Genomic DNA, 16,097 nt, shown 5'->3' with positions numbered 1-16,097 from the left:
ATTGGGTTAATAATATATGCTCAGAGCAAGAGCTAGTTCATAGTGAACACTCCATGTTAGCTGTTGCAGAAATGATTATTCAATATATGTTTATCAATATTTAACCCATGCTTAGTTGAGTTTGCTAGATGCTTTATGCTAGAATTATGAAAATAATATTGCTAAAATAGTAATAATATATGCTAGAATTATGAAAATAATTCTAGCATATAGCTAGGGGTTTAAGCTTCCAGGAACCTACAGCTATATTCCTACAGGAATATATATATATATTTTTCTATGGGAATATATGTATATATATTCATACATACATACACATATATATGTATATATTTTTTTAAGTAATCTTTATACCCAATGTAGGGTTTGAACGCATGACTCTGAGATCAGGAATTGTATGCTCCACGGACTGAGCCAGCCAGGCATCCTTGGTATATATGCTGCCGAAGCGAGTACACCAGGCATCCTTGGGATGTGTTTTAAGCATGCAAGCAGAGTCCAGGCTTTGGAGCCAGCCATAGCTGACTCTCATTCTGAGTTAGTCCATAGTTTCTAGTTGTGAGACCTTGGACCTATCTTCCACTGTCTCAACCACAATTTTCTCAGTTGAAAATGAGAATTACGGTAGTACCTACCTTACTGGGTATTGGTGAGGATCAAAAGAGATAATCTAGGGAAAAGGCTTAGCACAGTTCCTGGAGCACGGTAATTACTTACTATGTGTTAATTATTAATTTCATTTATCAGGAAATAGGCTAATTAATGGAGACATTGCAGTCCAAGGTAAAGAGCGCCATCCTGGATGGGGAAACAAGCTGCTAAAGGAGTCCGGCAGGAGATTAACTTTGCCAGGAAGAATCTCAGAAAGCCCTGAGGAGGTAATGTTGGACTGGGCTTTGAAGAATGAGTAAGAGTTTTCTGGCTGAGAACGAGGAAAGAGAAGGCATTCCAGGCGGAGGGAAGAAGATCCACAAAGGCATAAAGTAACAGAGGTGTTGACATGTTTGCAGGAAGATGATAAATTCAGTGTGGGAGTTTAAGGTGTGTGGTATGGAAGGAAGAGGGCTGGAAAGCAGAGTTCAGGTCAAAACATTGGCTTATGTGGGAGAAACTGTGAGCCATCTGTAAGCTGGGGGGATTTGGTAGAGTGTGGAGAAAGGCCAGTAGTGGGGCTGGAGAGAGGTTTTATAGGTGGAACAGACAGGCTCAGGGGAACATTTTATGTGACCTGTGGCGGGGGTGGGGGGCAGTGAGGGAAGAAAAGGCCACCTGCTGAAGAGTGAAGGGAAGAGGGCGGGGTTTGAGTGGATGAACAAAGCTATGGGATGGGGAGTCCAAAAATTCGACTCTAAATCTACCTGGTATACTGCTGAGTATCTCTTTGATCTTGAGAGTGTCAACTATATATATTTTTTAAATTTTACGATTTTATTTATTCATTTGACAGACAGAGAGCACAAGCAGGGGGAGCTGCAGGCAGAGGGAGAGGGAGAAGCAGGCTCTCCGCAGAGCAAGGGGAGCTCAATGTAGTACTCGATCCCAGGACCCCAGGATCATGATCTGAGCTGAAGGCAGTCGCTTAACCAGCTGAGCTACCTGGGCACCCCAAGGAGTGTCACACTCTTTTGTCCTTAGTTTTCTATTGGTAAATAATACGGCTTCTATCTGCTACACATAATTATTGTGAAAAAGACAAGAGGGAAAGAGTAACTGCTTTGTAAGCAGTAAATAGTTAAACAAATATCAGACCTTACGTTTTTAGGGAGGCAGTCAGTCGCCTGGAAGAGCACAGCTAAAGCAGAGTTTAGGTGAGATGGAAGGTAAGGGTATCTGTTCTACTGTTCAGGGGTGAAGATAAACACAGGAACACACACACACACACACACACACACACACACACACACCCCAGACAAGTACAGTAATTTCCACACTGGGACTGGGCTGGGTCTGCAGAAGGGGATGGGAAAATCAATTCCACCACCAGGGACTTTACCAATTGTGCTACAGACACCTTCTCCTCTTAACTTGGATTTAAGGTGGTCCAAAGATCCAAATCTGGAGTCTGGCTAAGCTTCAGGCATCTGGGGAACCATCGACGAGTAAAAGTTATGCTGCTGATTTCTTGGGGCTAGAATTCATAGTCTCCAGCCGACTCTCAGAAGCACTTGTGACACCCTTACCCCTGCCCCCCAAAAGTTAAGAGCCATTGATTTTCTCACCAGAAATTTCTCTGAGAAATTTCTCACCAGAAGGTGATGGAAGTTCATTTTTAGTTTTTGACTTTTCTGAACTACGTCAGTTTTTGAAACATGAACATGTTTCACTCAACCATGAAATGAAAAGTTTCATTGAAAAAAACTCATTGGGGCACCTGGGTAGCTCAATTCGTTAAGCATGGGCTTTCAGCTTGGGTCATGATCCCAAGGGTCCTGGGCCTGCTTCTCTTTCTCCCTCTCCCTCTGCCTGCCGCTCCCCCTGCTTTTGCTCTCTCTCTCGCGCCCGCTGTCTGTCAAATAAATAAAAAAAAAAACTTTAAAAAAAAGAAATGAAGAAAACTCATCAGGGGTTACCTGGTTGGTGTCGTAAGAGCCCTGTTTAGATCTCATCTTTATACTGTTTTGTAGTAAACACAATAAACACAAATATTAATAGCTGTTATTTTAAAAAATCCTGATAGTGTCAGCGGGCACCTCCCCCATTTCATTATGCAAGGTACATCCCCTATTTTGTAAGGTAAAATGTCTACATTTCCTATAAACTACTGGCTTCAATGCAGTAAAATTTGCAATCGAAATAGACTAGACGAAGAAGAAAAAGGCAGGCTATTTCAAGTATTTTCGGCTCAGACTTATAAAAATAATGTGTTTGTCAATCTTCACATGCTTTATCGTCTGCCTTTTTGTGAACCCGCCAATATGCGAGCCGTTGGCGTTTGATGCTTGAAGCGACGGAACGGAGAACAGGGTTAAATCCACTACCCTCTCCCCACGCACTCTAGTAATTACTCTATTTCCACGTCATGTTTCCGGGTGTCTGTGTGTCCCGACTCACGCAGAAACTGAAGTTCAAAGCAGGCGGGAGTCACCCATGTTCCTTTTGCTGTCCCCAAAAACCCAATTCTGGCGCTGGGCCCCTGAGGATCTGGCGATACCTGGGGACTGTCTAACTGGTTGATTCCCACGTGGTAAGTGGCCTGCAACCTCGACCCCACGTTGTGCCAAAAGCTGGGAAAAGGGAGAGCAGGCAGAAGAGAGCCGCATCAGGGGCATTTAAAGTGTCCTGACGTCACGCATTGCCAGGAACTCAGCTGAGTTTTCAGCAGGACATTCCGGTCATCTTCCCTCCCTCCCCCCGGGTTTCTGTGCCCAAGGCCGCGGCTCCTCCTCTGCTGTGGCGGAGGGAGAGATACTTAGTGCTCGGAACAGCCAGCACAGGGGCGTTCCCAGCCTACTGTTGTCCCCGCCCTTTCCCCAGAGGCTCTCCTCATTGGCCAGTGGGTGGGGCTTCGGGTGTACAGTACACGCACCAGTGCCTCTGGGCGGCCGGGAAAACTGGCCGTCTCATGAATTATGCAGAAGCGGCGTGTCCCTGCCAAGTTGGGGCTGGGCGGGGATTGGCTGGAGGGGCTGTAATTCAGCGGTTTCCGGAGCTGCCGCGGCGTAGACGGGGAGGGGGGAGTCTGGGGTTCCGACGTCGCCGCGGAGCGAGCGAGCCCGAACCGGATCCTTGACGAGCACCCCTGCTCTGCGTTCTCTCTCCGCGTCTGCCAGGAGAGGCCCTGCGGCCTGAGGGAGACCCGCCGCCCGCACCCCGGCGCAAGCGCAGCCCCGGTCTATCGGGCCCGAGCCCGAGAAACAGGTGAAGGGGGTGAAGGGTGGGGCCACCTTCCCCGACGGCCCCCAGGCCTGGGGATCCCGGAGGGTCGCGGGAGGGGCCGGGAGCCTCTGCGGTGTTTGGGGGAGTTGTGGATGGAAACTTCAGTGGGGTGGGGGGGGTAGTGGCGAATACGTGGAGACGCCAGGGTTGAACTGAAGGGACAACTCCCGGAATGACAGGAGCGGGCCTCTGAAGGGACGGGGCGCTGGAAGGAAGTTTCGTTCTTCGGAGAAAGGGCAGACGCCGAAGAAGAGAGAAAACGGGCTCAAGGGGGAGGACAGTGGGGCGAAAGCACCCAGGGTGGGGGTGGTAGGAGTGAGAGACAGCCCCCCGACTTCCTGCTCCCCGAGGCTCTGGGGACGTTCCGGCAACAGGAGCAACTGTCACGCAGGCAGAGATCACGGGCAGGGGCGTTGGGGGTGTTGGAAAGAGCTTTCTCCCCTCTCCCCGGCGGCCAGTTCCCGGGTGAGCCAATTCCTCGGCCTTGCCCTGTTCTCTTTCCTTTAGGAGCCAGCTGTGCCCCTCTAGAGGTAGGAATAGGTGTCTCCCCCCTGCAGCCCCACAGGCTGGTTGGTTGTGGCTAGGATTATTGCATAAGAATCAAGTTTCCTGTAGGGAAATTGACAGTCTTGGACTCTTTTTTAAATTCCCTCCCGTCTTTTTTTACCCCCCATACATTAAACCTTGCTTCTCTCCTCCCCTTCTAAAAACAAAACAAAGCAAAATAAAACCTCTATCAAGCCAGTTCTAGAGAGAAATAAACCTCTTTCTTCCTTGACATTGTTCTTTTATAAACACCTGGTAAACTTAGCCAGAAGATAAATAATTGAGCCCTTGCGTTTACTGGATTGTGGTGTTGCTTAATTGCATAGGACAGAATGAACCAATCGAGAGTGGGAGTTTTCTGTCTTAGAGCCAAGATCTTGGGTAAACGCAGAGGGAAACAAAGACAGGCTGGCCTTGGCAAAGCCATGTGTGCAAACTTTACCTGTGATTGGGGGGTGTGGTTGGGCTTAAGTTAGCAAAATTCACACCGTCATCCAACTTGCTTTTTCCATATTTAGTGCACATCTTTGTGTCTGGTATTGGTACACACTTTTATTTTTTTAAATAAAAATGTGCATAATGTGTATCTGCTGGTTTTTATCATGTGTGCATCTACAGGTTATATTCTGTGTATGGTTTGTAACTTTTTGGTTGGCTTTGCTGATAAAGCATTGGTTGGAATAAATCAGAACTATAAATCATCTCAGTCTTTCATATGTGGATTTGGACTGTTATGACTCGATTCAGCCAAATTTCTGTTCTATATTAAATATGTCTGTGTTCCTTGAATCAACACATTTATTTCCTTGTTACATGTGCCAGACTGGCATACTAGCAGAATTTTTGCTCAGATATTTGCATAGTGGGATGGAGAAAAGAAGTCTGGAATACCAGGGGAAAAAATTAGATATTAGAGGTTTGATCTTAAAGTCTGTATATTCGTTAGCATATCCACCACGGAGAACCACTAGCAAATTCACGGATCTTTTCTTTCTGTATATAGTACTTTTGGCAAGAATAACTGTTTAGAAATATCCACAGCTATGACTTGCCCTACAAAGGGTAGATAGTTCACATGACATTATCCCCATTTTATAGATAAGAAAACTGAGGCCAAAGAAACAAGGCGCTTGCCCAAGGCAGCAGAATGTCACAGTGGTGGAACTCGTAGTTTTGGTATATTTTGTGTTATTTTGTCTGTCTATGTTAAGTATTAGGTCTTGATTTTCAGTGAGTCCGGACCCTGCTGGGAAAAGTGTCACTGAAATTGTAACATCTCTCTGGACAGTGAAATACCACCATTAGGCTGTTAAGACTCCAAGGGAGATAGCCAGTACAGGTGCAAAAATAAGTAGAAACAGGGTATGCTTAGGTTATTTTTTCATCTGCTGTGTCTAACTTGGGAAGTCACAAACTTTTTAGTTAGTGTAACTTGTCAGAATTTAGCTATTTGCTAATGGAGAGGGAGAAAAAATTGCAGTTTAATCCAGAGTGCTTTGTGGCTTGATCAGTGATCATTCGTGTCTCTAGAAAGTTGCTTTCTCCTTCCTGGCTCTGGTTCTCTTTAACTTTCCAATGGGAGATGGGAGCATTCCAGATGCTTAGTCCAGCATCTTTTTTACCTTATGGATTCCCCAGAGGTGGTGTACAGATCAACACATATTTTTGCCTTTTGTGACTTTGTGAAAGTTGCCATGAAAAATCAGAGGCTTTGTTCACAGGACTTGCAGTCCACTGAGGGGCTTGATAAATGCATTATCCCTGTAGAACAACATGTCCTTAAAGAGGTGCTGAGACCTTAAATCTGTGCCATCATTCAATGAGGTAGCTGTTACATGTTAAAAGTATCATAGCTGGTGCACCTGGGTGGCTCAGTGGGTTAAAGGCTCTGCCTTCGGCTCAGGTCATAATCCCAGGGTCCTGGGATAGAGCCCCACATCGGGCTCTCTGCTTGGCAGGAAGCCTGCTTCCTCCTCTCTCTCTGCCTGCCTCTCTGCCTACTTGTGATTTGTCTGTGAAATAAATAAATAAAATCTTAAAAAAAAAGTATCATAGCTATAGAACATTTTCATTGTCCTGGAAAGTTCTTTTGGACAGTGCTGCACTAAGTGCTATAGGTCTTCAGAGGAAGAAGAGGCTATAAGGTCTGGAATGGTCTAGGAAGTCGTCTTGCCAAAGGAGAGATTTGATCTGAGTCCCAAATAATAGCTGGAATTTGATAGGTGTAAAGAATTGGGGGTAAGGAGGTATGGTGGTACAGTAGGAATAAAATCCTGGTAGATTAGGAAGGTAGGGGAGGAGTGTCTACTCATAAGAGGTCTTGAGGCCAGACCATGGAATTTCAGGTTTTGTCCTTTCAAAGATGTAGGAGGCCAAGTATTGGTGTTTAATTGTGGAGTGAGTGCCTCCTGTGTGTTGGGCACGTGCCTAGCATTGGTTAATTTGTACAAAGTAGATCAGTGCACATGGCATCTTCCCTAGGGGAATTGTCCTTGGGGCTGAGCTTATAAATTGGGCCAGCACCCAGAGAGGTGTTCTGACTTAACAGATCTGTGTGTTTAAGTGCAGAAGTGTCTTTTAGGATTTTTGGTTGGCTGTAAATGGCCACCTATATTTTATGTCTTCCATATTTAAACAATTCTACTGGAACTTTTGGGTCATTCATAAAAACCACCAAAAGAGCACTTGAAGGGTGTCCCCAGATCTTGAAGTCCTGGTTCCTAGAGCAACCTTGGTGAGATACAGCAGGATGACTGTGCCCGGCCTTTTCGGACTTTGTCAGTCACGGTGAAAAGGATTAATATCCCAGTTACATGCTTGTCCCTCAGAACCTCCGCTTACTGTGGTGTACTTTAGTCCGGATGGCCAGATGGTACTTTGGTGGTCAGTTGTTTGAAATGTCTCTAGTTCTTAAAAGGAGCAGCATGTGGAAGAATGAATTTCTATTCTGCTCAGTTCTCATTATGTGAGGATTGTCAGAACTCTTAGATCAGGCTGGCAAACATTTTATTTCATTTCATTTTGTTTTAATTAATTAATTATTGGCAGACATTTTATACTGAGAGCCAATTACTGTGCTTGGTGGTATCTAAGGGTAATGAAATATGCTTCCTATTTTCACGGATCTAGAGGCGTGATGCAGACAAGGGTGTGTGTTGCTTTAGTTAGGAAAGAGGGCAGGGGAGGTGACAGGATAAGAGGTTCACATCTGATGCTCTGGAGTCAGACAAGTCTGGGATCAGATCCTGGATCAGCTGCTTCCTCCTCAGAACCTGAGTCTCAGTTTCTTATCTGTAAAGGTAGAGGGTAACAGGGCCTATCTCCTGGAACTGTTGAAGATGCATTGAGAAAATACAGGTAAAATGCTTAGCATAATGCCTGGCACACAGTAAGAACTCCATAAATGTAAGTTCTTACTAATTGTCCCAGAAAAGAGATTCATTTTCTTTAGGGGTGAGAAAAAGGCTTATGACCAAGGGTCTTTATCAGGTCAGAACACCTATGAAAAGGGTCTTTATCAGGTCGGAACACCTATGTTTTGTAGGTTTGAATAGGAGTTCTCCTGATAAAGTTGAGTGGTGAACAGTTGCATTCAAGGCCAGGGAGCATGAATGTGCAGAGGCTTAAAACAGCAGAGTGTGTCCAGGGAGCTGCAAGTGTAGGTTCTTAATTTAGGAGGACTGAACTGAGGGGAAAGGAAGCTGCTGAGCTGTGGCTCTTCCCCCTTCTTTTCTGTTCCTTATTGGGTTCACATGTTATCAAAACTAAGTTGTTTGGTCCTGCTTACAAAAGAAATATATGCTGTTACAAAATATTTAAATTTGTAGAACTATAAGCTCTATGTATTTTTTATATATATATGTATGTGTGGGTATATATGTAATATATATCCTGTTAATACTTGTATTAATGGTTAATGGTGTGTGTATCTCCAGATTTTTTGTACCTTTTTCTACTTACCAGTTTAACTTGGACTTTTTTTTTTTTAAGATTTTATTTATTTATTTGACAGAGACCACAAGTAGGCAGAGAGGCGGGGTGGTGGGGGGAGCGGTGAGCAGGCTCGCCGCTGAGCAGAGAGCCCGATGCCGGCCTCGATCCTAGAACCCTGGGATCATGACCTGAGCTGAAGGTAGAGTCTTAACCCACTGAGCCACCCAGGTGCCCTAACTGGGACATAATTATAGCAAATTTCTTTCTAATAGCCTAATAAAAAAACAATAAGGAAGGCAAATCTACCCCCCAAAATACAATAAGGTTTGGATTATCTGGGTTTTCTTTCTGCTACCCCCACCCATAAGAATAAATGACTCTTTTTTTTTTTTTTAAAGATTTTTTCTTTATTTATCTGACAGAGATCACAAGTAGGCAGAGAGGCAGGCAGAGAGAGAGGAGGAAGCAGGCTCCCTGCAGAGCAGAGAGCCCGATGTGGGGCTCGATCCCAGGATCCTGGGATCATGACCTGAGCCGAAGGCAGAGGCTTAACCCACTGAGCCACCCAGGTGCCCCAATAAATGACTCTTTTAATCACTGAACTTTTGCCTGACCTTTGGCTTGCTTTATAACTCCATTAGACAAGGAACTCATTTTGAGCATTCCTAATGTAACATTGTACTGTCGAAATGCTTGGGCCATGTGTTTGAGGGTCTCATGAGCCAAAGCTGCTATGGGAAGTAAAAGAATGGACTGTGAGGTCAGACTCCTTGGGCTTTATTCCCGAATCCAGCACCTCTTAGACCTTGCAAGGTCAGTGCTTTAACTTCCTGGCTTCAGTTTCTCTAGCCATAAAATACAGATACCAGGCTTTGTTGCTGGGAAGTTGTGAGGATTAAGCAAGATAATGTGTGTATATATGTATTTGTGTATGTTTGTCTTAAAGAGTTTATTTGCTTGATTATCGAGCACAAGCCGGGGTGGGGTGGGGGGAAAAGCAGCCAGAGGGAGAGAGAAGGCGGCTCCGCTCTGAGCAAGTTGCCTGATACGGGGCTCTATCCCAGGACCCTGGGATCATGACCTGAGCCGAAGGCAGCCACCCAACCAACTGAGCTGCCCAGGTGCCACTGTTTGTTTGTTTATAGTAGGCTCTATGGCCAATATGGGGCTTCTACTTAGCACCCCTAGATCAAGGGTCTCATGCCTTATGGGCTGAGCTAGCCAAGGACCCCACAAGATAATGCATATGAAGTACTTTGTCTGGTGCCTGGCAGATAGCTAAAATTTGAATGCTAATAATTAATATCATTAAAAACTACAGTATCTATCCACCTACAAAGTCAGGCAAGTTATGATTCATGGGGGCCATTAATGACCCAAAGGAAAGAAGGAGTAATTGGGAGATTCTAACCTAATAGGAAAAAACTAAATGAATAGGGACCCGGGGGATTTACATTGTGGTGGAGGAGATGGAGGCTGTCACGTAAAAGGAATAGGCAACCCGTAAATTCCTGTTTACACGAATGCTCTTGTGACAGGTCTCTCTACATCTTCCAAAGGCTCTGATTATGGGCCATTTATTTTAAGTAGTAGTCGACACATTAAAAATGTATTACCCCTTAGGAATTTGAACAGCCGCTTGGAGTTCCTAACACCAGAAGTACACAGGATGTTGAAGGTTTGAGGGGGAGAGGCGTCGGGCTCTGAAGGTGGGGCAGCATACCGTTTTGGGGGGGATGGTGTGGTGCTTCGCAAGGGGAATGAATGACCTGTCTGTGGCTAGGAGATGATTTGTCCTTTCGTGTGTGTGTGTGTGTGTGTGTGTGTAAGTGCATATGTTTTCACCCGAGGAATAGAGCATTATTTTCTTGTCCTGTAACTTTCCTTTGCAAAGTGCATCTGTATTCAAAATTGTCTTGCGGTTAAGAAGAACCACTCAGCTTCTCCGTGAAACAGGTTTTCTCACACTAGCTCTCCAGTTCGGGATCCAAGAAGCCAGGAAAGAAGGGCCGCCCCATTGCTTCTAGCAAGTATGTGGGGCAGGAGGAAGCCTGCGGAGCTTGAAAGAGAAAGTAAACCTTCTGGTAGATAAATGGCTTCCCTGTTGTGGAGGAGGAGTACAGATTATTAGGGGGATGTTTGGGTAGTTTTTGTAAAAGCCATTTCTGAAAACTGATTTAGATTAGCGAAGGTGAGCTCAATTTAGGAAAACCCTGCCCCGCCTGGTGTTAACCACCTGCTTTCCCGCTTTGTTGATTGATTTTATTAGTTTTCGGTAGCCTGACCACTCATTCTGGTTATGAGAAATGGAGGATTTGAGTCTGAATTTGAGCATCTGCTTAGGTGAAAGCTTCCTAAAATGCATGTTTTTCGAATCTCTTCTCATGTACTTTTGTTTTGCTATTTAGCCTATGCTGTTTTTATGACAGAATGAAAAACGTAAGACCTTCCTTTGTTCTCCCCTTCTCTCCCCACCAGGGTAGTCCTCAAAAACCCCCAAACCCAGATGTTAGCTGTATAATTATCTCTCTTATAAACCAAACAGAGGGCAGTGTTGCATTGAGTTAGCATTAAAATAGCCTTTGAATTTATTTTTTCCTGCTTGTGGCTTAGATATGGTAAATATTTAATCTTAGACTCATTTTGTCTGATAAATCAGTTTGGTATTTGGGCTTCTTTTTATCAGTATGTTTAGGGAAAGCCAATTTATTGAAACATTAACTAAAATCAAACATAATTAAGTTGGTGACTTTTATGCATAGGGGGAGGTGGAATAATTAAAGTGTTCTGGAGCCAAGTATCAATATTCTTTTTAAAAATTATTTATTTATTTAGGGGCGTCTGGGTAGCCCATTGGGTTAAGCCTCTGCCTTCAGCTCAGGTCATGATCTCAGGGTCCTGAGATGGAGCCCCTCATCCGGCTCTCTGCTGAGCAGGGAGCCTGCTTCCCCCCGCTTTCTCTGCCTGCTGCTCTGCCTGCTTGTGATTTCTCTCTCTGTGTCAAATAAATAAATAAAATCTTTTAAAAAATTTTTTGAAAAAATTTATTTATTTGAGAGAGAGAGAGAGAGAGACAGTGAGGGGGGAGTACAAGCAGGGGGAGTGGGGGAAGGAGAAGCAGGCTTCCCTTGCAGCAGGGAGCCCGATGTGGGACTCGATCCCAGGACACAGGGATCATGACCTGAACCAAAGGCAGATGCTTAATGACTGAGCCATCCAGGCACCCCAAATAAAATCTTTTAAAAAAAAATTATTTATTTATTTGAGAGAGAGTGAGGAGAAGGAGCAGAGGGAGAAGGACAAGCAGACTCCGGAGCCCTAGGTGAGGTTCCATCTCAAGACCTGAGATCATGACCTGAACCAAAACCAAGAGTCAGACACTTAACTGACTCTCAACGGAGAGAGAGGGAACCTAGCACCCCCCCCCCTTTTTTTTTCTGAACAGATACTGCATTCTGTTTAGGAACTCATGGGTTGTTTTTGTTTTTGTTTTTTTAAGAGAAGGGGAGAGAGAGAATAGCAGAGGGAGAAGGAGAGAGAATCCCAGACAGACCCCTCGCCCGCATGGAGCCCCATGCAGGACTTGACCCCATGACTGCAAGATCATGACCCAAGCCAAAGTCGGGAGTCAGGGACTCAACCGACTGAGCAACCAGATGCCCCACAAATATCATTATTTGTTCTATTTTTTCTTTTTAAAGATTTTATTTATTTGACCGAGAGAGAGAGCACAAGTAGGCAGAGAGGCAGGTGGCAGGGTGTGTGTGTGGGGGGAAGCAGGCTCCCTGCTGAGCAGAGAGCCGATATGGGCTCAGTCCCAGGATCCTGGGATCATGACCTGAGCCGAAGGCAGAGGCTTAACCCACTGGGCCACCCAGGCGCCCCTCAGTATTTGTTCTTAATACTATGTGTTATTGTCCCTTTGCATTTACGCGCATAAGAGTGGACTGTAACTGCAGAGAAGCACGTGGGGACCCTTAAGGTCCTAATAATGGGTTGGAGAATATTGGGTTCATGGAGCCATCTGAAATTCCTGTTTCTCGATGTTCCACTGTGGTGCCAGACATTGATAATGGGTGAGGTTGTGCCTGTTGGGGTTGGGGAGGTGGTTTATGGGAACTCTGTACTTTCTGCTCAATTTCACTCAGTTTTGCTTTGAACCTAAAAACTGCTTTAAAAAGTAAAGCTTATTTTTTTTAAAAAGATTTTATTTATTTATTTGACAGAGAGAGCAAGAGCAGGAACGCAAGCAGAGGGAGTGGGAGACAGAGAGAAGCAGGCTCCCCACCAAGCAGGGAGCAAAATGTGGGACTTGATCCCAGGATCCCCGGATCATGACCTGAGCGAAAGGCAGATAGATGTTTAATGACTGAACCACCCAGGCACCCCTTAAAATAAAGCTTACTAATTAAAATCTTTCTATAGGAGTATCTAAGGTGTCCTGGGTCAGAAGTGCCCTGCCTTCTGCCTTAGTTTACCCTAAGCTTTACAGTGAAAGTACCATTCTTATATACCCAGTGAGAATATCTTCCGAGTAAGGGAGAAGGAGGTTGGAGGTGGCAGGTAGAGAAAACCCACACACCCTACAGTCTGTGGATTCAACTACTTCCCCTTTCCCCCAGGAAAGATAAATGCTAGCTGGTCTTAACCACAGATTGGCTGCAAGAATATCAGTTTTGTTTTTCGGTTCCAGACTCCGGCTTTCTTTATTGTAAAAGTAATATTTTAGGAAAACAAAAAAAAAGAAAAAGTTTAATCAGTACAAAAATTTAGTAGTAAGTGGAAGGTTTTCTTCCAGATTCTCAAATTTTCTTCCAAATTCTCTTTCTCAGGGACAGCTAGTCGCCTAGTTTTTATTCTTCTCCGGGTGATTTCATTTGTATGCAGGCAAACATATTATTTTCTCTTTTTCCCTTGCCAAAGAATATAGTACATTATACATATAACTGTATCTTACTTTTTGTCACTTTGTTTATCTTAGTAAACCCTCCATGTGGATATGTTTTGTTTCATGTTTTTGTGTGTGTTTGTTTTTAAGATTGTATTTTTAAGTGATCTCTACAGCCAACCTGGGTCTCAAACTCATAACTGTTGAGATCAAGAGTCACATATTCTTCCAACGGAGCCAGCCAGGCACCCCTGTCTGGTGTGTTTTAAGATCTGCCCAGTATTCTAGGCTGTGGATGCCATAATATATTTGGATTTTTTTCTTTTTTAAGTATAATCTACCCCCCAAAGGTGGGGCTCAAACTCATGACCCCAAGATCAAGAGTTATGTGCTCTACCGGCAAAGTTAGCCAGGCCCCGCTTTCTTTTAAGGGGTTTTTAAAAATTTTAATAATTTATTTAATCTCCTAATGATAGCCATAGACTGCAGAATCTAAAGACAGAAAACAGTGTTTTCAAGAAAAAAGCAGCTAGTTTGAGATGATAACTGAAATGTTCCACAAGACCTCTTCCCTGCTACATCATAGAAGTATGATGGTTGTCTCAGGGGAGATCTCTTGTGGGAACATTTTCAGTTACAATCTCAAACTAGCTCCTTTTTTTCTTGAAACCCTGTTTTTACTGTGAAAGAATGACAGACCAGCTGGGATGTTGGTAGACATTTTCTCAAAAATGAAAGAAGAGAAGCTGTCTCTTCCAGGAGACAACTGGCTGGCAGTCTTTGTTGCCAATGATAAAATTGAAACTTTTGAGTAAAAATTAGAATTTGAGAAAACTTGGGAGAAAAATTGTGAGTTTGACAGCTTTCCCATATTAACGAGTGGAATTTTTTTATGGTAAAACAGATGTGGTTTTTTGATAGTTCATAATGAAATGTATTGACATGTGGAAGGTCTACGTATCTCTGAGATAGTGTTTTCCAGATGATTAATGCACAACATGAATAGATCACGCTTGGGAAAACATTCTGTTCAAAATGCCGGATAGACAAGTGGATCTCATTGCAGCTGAGTATGAAAAGTTAATTGAGATCCAGTGGCATGCAATCCACATTGCATCTGATCTTTAAGAAATGACCACTTGTTGGGGCGCCTGGGGGGCCCAGTGGGTTAAAAGCCTCTGCCTTCGGCTCAGGTCATGATCCCAGGATCCTGGGATTGAGCCCTGCATCAAGCCCCGCATTGGGCTCTCTGCTCGGCGCAGAGCCTGCTTCCCTTCCTCTGTCTCTGCCTGCCTCTCTGCCTACTTGTGATATCTGTCTGTCAAATAAATAAAATCTTAAAAAAAAAAAAAAAAAAGAAATGACCACTTGTGAATTTTGGTGTGGTGTTATGTGGTGTTATGGAATATCCAGAATTATCTGTAAAGGCTATTAAGATAGTCTCCTCCCTTTTCCAACCAGTGTGACGTCAAGTTTTCTTCATCAAAGCAACATACTGCAACAGATTGAATGCAAAAGCAGATACGAGACTCCAGCTGTCTTCTATTAAGCCAGGCATTAGAGAAATTTCTAAAACTTTTACAGTGTCACTCTTTCCACTAATTTGTTTTAGAAATTATAGTTATTTTTCATAGAAATGTTATTCATGTTAACATATAATAGGTTTATTATTTTTAAGCAAATTAATATTTTTAAAATTTATTTGACAGATCACAAGTAGGCAGAGAGGCAAGCAGAGAGAGAGGGGGAAGCAGGCTCCCCACGGAGCAAAGAGCCCAATGTGGGGCTCAATCCCAGGACCCTGGGATCATGACCTGAGCCGAAGGCAGAGGCTTCAACCCACTGAGCCACCTAGGCACCCCAACGAATTAATATTTTTAAATTTCTGTTTTAATTTCTAATACAGTAAATAATTGGTAGATAGAACCTTCATAAACAAATGTTCTCTGAGGTTCTTATTTTTAAGGATATAAAGGGGTCCTGAGAGCAAAAAGTTTGAGAACTGTTGGTCTAAAGATTTTAGTACAAGAACCTCCAGGACACTTGTTTAAAAAAGAAAAAGAAGATTCTTCTGTTTTGACCCAAAGAGTCTGATTTAATAGATCTAGGGTTGTTTTAACAAGCAGTCAGGTATTCTGATGTGGGTGGTCCTTGGCTTGAGACATTTTGCTCTGAAGAACTGTTAAGTCTTAAAATCTTTCTTCAGATTAGCAAAGCCATGTCCACAGGGTTTAGAAATCATTGTTGTTTTGGAGATAAAGATCAATGGTAGGCATGTAGTTTACTAAGGAAAAAAGCTTTGGAGATCCTCCCTCCCTCTCTGCCTTCCTTTCTTTTTATTTATTTATTAAAAAATCCTAAGTAATCTCTATACCCAATGTGGGGCTTGAACTCATAACCCCAAGATCAAGAGTCACATGCTCAGGTGCTTAGTTGGCTCAGTTAGAGGGGGCACATTGCTCTTGATCTCGGGGCCCCTGGGTATTTCTGTTTCTGTTTACTCCTCTTAGTATTTATGAACTTTAATATTAATTAGGGGTTGGGCGCCTGGGTGGCTCAGTGGGTTGAGCCGCTGCCTTCGGCTCAGGTCATGATCTCAGGGTCCTGGGATCGAGTCCCGCATCGGGCTCTCTGCTCAGTGGGGAGCCTGCTTCCCTCTCTCTCTCTCTGACTGCCTCTCTGTCTACTTGTGATTTCTCTCTGTCAAATAAATAAATAAAATCTTAAAAAAAAATTAATTAGGGGTGGATTATGACTATCAAAAAAAGTCATGACTTTACCAGATTAATGTTCAGTCTTACTATATTGATAGACCATACATAAAACGTATTAAGACAGTTTCTGACTGCTTTGA

General features: G+C 43.8%; 1 protein-coding gene across 4 annotated transcripts in view; it reads left to right on the top strand.

The window, feature by feature from the left end:
• Positions 1-3,618: 3,618 nt before the first annotated feature.
• STAT3 (signal transducer and activator of transcription 3) overlaps positions 3,619-16,097 on the top strand; it is a 72,082-nt gene continuing 59,603 nt past the window's right edge. For all 4 annotated transcript variants that reach the window (XM_032322368.1, XM_032322366.1, XM_032322367.1 and 1 more), the window contains exon 1: positions 3,619-3,858. The gene's annotated coding sequence lies outside the window, so the exon portion shown is untranslated. The remainder of the gene's footprint in view (positions 3,859-16,097) is intronic.

This window comes from Mustela erminea, chromosome 18 (assembly GCF_009829155.1).
Source record: "Mustela erminea isolate mMusErm1 chromosome 18, mMusErm1.Pri, whole genome shotgun sequence".
Classification (NCBI taxonomy): domain Eukaryota; kingdom Metazoa; phylum Chordata; class Mammalia; order Carnivora; family Mustelidae; genus Mustela; species Mustela erminea.
This window is presented reverse-complemented; position numbering and strand designations above follow the sequence as displayed.